Below are 5,556 nucleotides of genomic sequence, written 5' to 3'. Positions count from 1 at the left end.
GATTTAGCAGATCACTGAAAAAAAAACTTGTCTTTGAGTTTAATACTATTTCTGGACAATGAGAAAATATGTGAAATTTGACATTCGGATAAATCTCAAGCTATGTCACCAAACAATGCTAAAACCAACAGAATTTTAGTCTAATTGCTGTCGAAAATACATCTAGGTAAGCAGAATAACTGAGCTTGAACACCAGAAAATGAAAGGAACCCTGTAGATTTTTATGTTTACAGTCATTATTTCTTACTAACCTGCATTTTGTTAATACTCGAGGCCGTATTAGTTTTGCATAGCCAGACCTATGTCCACAGCACTGGACAATGGTCTGGGTACATCTCATCATCATCATTGTGCTATAGGGGCAAACACTTGTGTATGCATGTATATAATTCTTTAAACCAAACACAGTAATGGTGGTGCCAACTTCAGCAACAATGTTCCTGCAAGATAGAGTTGAGACAGTTGTTTTGGTTGAACATTTGCTTCCAGAGAGGAAGTGCTATCATTATTTATATATATATATATATATATATATATATATATATATATATATATATATATATATATATATATATATATATACAAAAACAAGTTCACTGAAAGAACCAAGCACGGTTGACTTACTGCACAATCCACATTTTCTGCAAAGCTTAAATCTTTTTTAGCATGTAGCTTGTTGCTCAGTGGTTGTATTTGTTGGGTATTTTGAAACCAGCAACATACAGATAGTGGAAATGAGGTACTGACCTGCAATAAATGCATGGAGGAAATGGCAGGCTTAAACCTGAAGTTTACATCCAAAGAGGCAGACTAAGGCTTGACAGACATTTTGAAAGAATTCCTTGTCACAAATTAGTGAACCAGATTTTTAGAAGAATTGTAGACATTAGCTGTAGAAAAATGAAGTTATCAATAATAGCATTGAGGTAGCAAAAGAACTGGTAAACATTATGGAATCAAAAGGTAAAAAGAATGTGAATCTGGTCTTAAATTCATTAGATGACCAGAAATTTGACTCCTATTGAATGATAATGCTGATCTGTATCTACTGATAGTTATGTAGATAAGCAATTGTTGGCTAACACACATCAAAGGGAAAGGAAGTCTCCAAGCAAAGGTGAATGTAAAGTATGGTGGGTTTACAGGACATCCAAAAAACTTGTTTTGCCAATATGTACAATTGAATGTATTTGTAAACCTTCAAGTATCAAAAAATGCATTTCAGGAAGAAATACTGAATAGATCATGAATGCATCCTTCATAGTATGAATAAGTTTATTGATTAGCCTCTAATTAAGACAGTCTCTTGCTCAGGTAGTGTATTAGTTCTATAGGAAAATGAAGAATAACGAATAAAGGAGTCGATAAAGTCAGCAAGTCCATCCCCCATCAGCTTGTCCACTTCCCTAATAGCCATGTCAGTCACACTCTGAAAGAGAATTTGCCACCCAGTTGATCTTTCTCCATCTAGTCAGTCAACTGCTATTCTCAGTACACTCTGCACTCTGACTGACAAATGAACCTTCCCAGCTACTCACAATCCATCCAGCCACTCACAGCGTCAGCACCACCAAACCAAATGCACCGAAAATCAGACTGACTCAAGTGCTGCAGATTAACACGAACCCCAGAAATCCTTGATCCCTTTCTGTGTGTTTGTGTGATCCCCGGGTTTGGTATCATTTGACAGACAGCCAATGATCCCAGAAAGAGGGAGAGACAGAGAAACATGTGGATGCAGAGATAACAGTGGCTGAGATACTGCAAAGAGGCAAAAAAAATCCTGTTGGAATTACAAGGGCGAGCATGTGGGTTTGTGGATATGGGCCTGTTTGTGTATGTGTGTTTGTAGTACACAACAGTGTGAGGAGAGCAATTATGGCTGAAACTAAGAGTGAAGTACCAGCTTTTTTGTTGTTGCTGTTATTGTTGTTGTTTTTTAAATTTTGTTTCTTTTCCACTGACACAGCTTCACACAGGAAATGACAGTAAACCACATCTGGCCAGCACGATGAATGGCTTTTAAGCTGCTTTGTTCGCTCCATCAAGTTAAAGAAGCATAATATGTGTCCGTTCCATTGACTTCATGTCAACAAATTAGTGTCACTGTTGGCAATGAGATGTTTGTGATACATGTTTGCGGCACTGTAACTGTCTGCTGCTATTCAGGGAGGCTGTAATTGCTATCGAACACAGCTTGAAATTCACACAGTATCTCACCTCTCCACATGGATGGGATGTGACACAATGAGCCACAGATGGATAAAAGGTTTTTCATACTCCCTATATAGAAGCAATAAACCCAGACTGAAAGTACAAAAATGACCACATGCATTTTGTGTGTCTTTGTGGTCATTTTGCATCACTTATCGGTTCTTTCATGTCTCTGCAATGATTTTTTCTTAGTTTTTCTATTGCTTGTGTTTGTTCCTTTATGTATCTCTCTTCTATGTTGATGGGTTCCATCTTTTTATCTTTTTGCTTCCCTGTCTGGTAATTTTGTGTCTTTTTGTGGCATTGTTTTCCATCTCATGGTGGTCCATTGCAGTCCCTTTGTGCTCCTTAACAGTAAGTTTGTGTCTTTGCATCTGTTTTGCTTCTCTTTGTGGCTTGTTTGAGTCTCTTAGTGGTCCTTTTGCGTCACTTTACCATGGCGCTGACTCCATGCCCAGAGGAAGATTTTGCTGCCTACAACAGTGTTTTCTTTTTCTCATCAGAAATAAATCACCTTATTTGGAGACTACTGATTTTGACCTGTTTCTCCAAAACAACCCACCATCCGCATCAGAAATAAGGAGCTAAAGAAGGAAAATCACTCTACAACAAATTATCCTGTCCAATTTCAACATAAACAGAACAAACACAAGTAAAGCAGGAGCTCTTTTGCTGTGCTCACAGGATTGTCAGAGTTTACTTTTAACAACCTCATGGACCAATAAATTGACAAACAGAATAAAAATCAAAACTGACATTAGGCGAGAGGCGGGGATAAACTGTGAACAGGTTGCCAGTCAATCACAGGGGTAACAGAGAGACAGACGACTATTCCCGCTTAGTCTCACAGCCAATTGAGAATCACAAATTGCTCTACCACACACGTCTCTGGACAATAAGATGAAGCTAGAGCACATGGAGAAAACCTATATGTAGAACATGCAAACTCCACACAGAAAGGCTCTAGCTGACCAACAGGTTCAAACCTTGAATCCTGTTCCTTTGAGGTGACAGTGCTGCACCACTGTGCTGCTCATTAAGCTATAACCATAATGTACAACATCTTTGTGAATGTGATATGCGCTAAAAAAAACTGCATTAGAGGTATGTGTTGGACATACCAGCACTGTTTCTCATTAAGAAAATCACCATTACAACTACATAGAAACCACCAGGTTACATTGAAAATTGCAAGAGACCAGAAGCTTTTTGTTCCTTTGTAGTTGTGACTATCACTGTGATTCTTTTAGTCATTTTTTGCCTCCTTGTAGTTGTTTGTCTTTGTGGTTGATTTGTATCTCTTTGTAGTAATTTTGCAACTCTTAATCATTTTGTCATTGTCATTGTTTGTTATTCTGCTTCACTTTGACTTTATTTTGCATCTGTTTGTCATTGTGTTGCATCTTTTTGATGTTGGTTGATTGACTCATCAATGGTTGTGGCCCAGGGACCCTCTGAGCACTCGGGCCTCTGAACCAGTGCCAGGTGGGTTTGTTCAGATGTCTGTCCATTGTAACACCTGTGTAGTAGGTAAGTAGTAAAGAACTGGTTTACTAACACCAGAAGTAGTTAGGTTCGTTAGGCTAGTAATCAGAAGGCTAAATTCGGCTCAAGGAGAGAGTAGACAGGAAGCTGACTTTGTGTTTGCAGGTACCATATATTAAATATTCCTTTAAACATACAAGACAGCCAACAGTGCAAATATTTACAGTGAATAACAACAGTAACTCATAAATGGCCATTCAATAATGAATATTCAAAATAATTCATTACTATGCAACTTCAGGACATGACTCAGAAACATTGATATACAATTCGAATGTCAATGCAAAGCACAAATGAGTCCACAAAATTCCCCACACTTGGGAAATTAACCCCAATGTACCAACCCAACCCACAGTTCATGTAGCCCACGTCTGGGTTGAATGTGATTGTCCAGGAGGAAGAGTGCGCATGGGAGGGGTTTGTGGAAAAAAAAAAGAGTGTATGTGGGCAAGGCGGACAATTCAAGGTTTTGAGTGGTGAGAGTTTGTGGGCCACAAAGAGCCCCCTACCAGCCTGGCAGGAGAGATGCGACTCAATTCTTCAGCAGTTGCTTTGCTTTAGGTTCAGGGCTCCATTAAGCTCGCCATCAATCAAGGACCTGGCCTAGAGAACAGACCCAAACTTCCCAATAAATCTCTAAATCAAATAAACCAATAGCTTGTAGCTAAAAGTTGATTAGTTTCAGTGTGCACACAATCAATAAATAGGACTAAATGTACTAGAGTCCATAGTCTAAAATGTAAATATTCTAATCAATATCAAATATAAATATACATGTATTAATATATTTAATCACATTGGTCAAAATTCATAGTCAGTAGTCACTAATTTGCTTTAAATTCACATAAATAGTTCAAATAAATTCAAATGGAACATTGTTGAACAATATTAAATAAAGTGCATAGTTTATAGTGCATGATTTGCATAAAGTGCTTCAGTCTAATACTGCTGTGCAAATATGCAAACAGTGAATAAACACAAAAGATGGAAAACAACCACTTAATATTTCTTGGCACAACAGGGCTTCCATATACATACAATACATTTGGTAGAAACAGGGCATAACTGCATTGAAAAGTGGCAAACAATGGCGGAGGCTAGGCTAACAGGCTAAGGGTAGGACAAGCTAACGCTAAGCTATCAACAAAGCCATAGTAAAACTCACCAGTTCCACGATTTGCATCTACTCTCTCACTCCGTCGTCCGTCTCTGATTTGGCTACGATAAGGGGCTCCTAAGAGTTAACATTTAAACCGGTGAGTTTAAAGCAAGTATTACAATTAAAATAGCGAAAGTAGCTGAAAACAGACCTGCAGCTCTCTCGTGTGTGGCTTCCCCACCGCTCCTGCACGCCTGAATGCTGCAGCCGCTAATTACAACACAGCGCGCTGAGGGGAACAACGTAATGACGTCAACGCGACTACTGGGATTGGCCGAACCTCAATAAGGCCAAAATAATGCAGGAGAACGACAGCTATACTATTATTTTCATCTGGGTTACACCATGCTCTTCCACACATATCTATAAGGAAAGTGAACCCTTAGCATAACACATGTGCAACTAAAATTCCGAGAGTCCTGCAGTAGTGTGTCGTGACAGTCATGCTTTCAGTTACATTTCTGTCATAGATGGGTGATTATCCATCTGTACAGTGAGGTGTTGTCAGTTTTCCAGTATTTGTCTGAATCTGAGCAGAATATATAGCTCTAATAATTTCAGAATTCATCACATTACTTCTATCAGAAGTCAATTTATCAATGCACACCAGTGAGCAAGCTCCATTGGCAGACTTACAC

At 38.7% G+C, this 5,556-nt stretch overlaps 1 long non-coding RNA gene across 1 annotated transcript; it reads right to left on the bottom strand.

Annotated features, from left to right (window-relative positions):
• Positions 1–619: 619 nt before the first annotated feature.
• Positions 620–5,243, bottom strand: LOC118469761 (uncharacterized). The gene is made up of 3 exons (XR_004846725.2): positions 5,070–5,243; positions 4,925–4,993; positions 620–4,362 (listed from the first exon to the last, which is right to left on the bottom strand). It is a non-coding gene; the product is annotated as an uncharacterized LOC118469761 (long non-coding RNA).
• Between the last annotated feature and the right edge of the window lie 313 nt (positions 5,244–5,556).

This window comes from Amphiprion ocellaris, chromosome 13 (genome assembly GCF_022539595.1).
Source record: "Amphiprion ocellaris isolate individual 3 ecotype Okinawa chromosome 13, ASM2253959v1, whole genome shotgun sequence".
NCBI lineage: Eukaryota > Metazoa > Chordata > Actinopteri > Pomacentridae > Amphiprion > Amphiprion ocellaris.
This window is presented reverse-complemented; position numbering and strand designations above follow the sequence as displayed.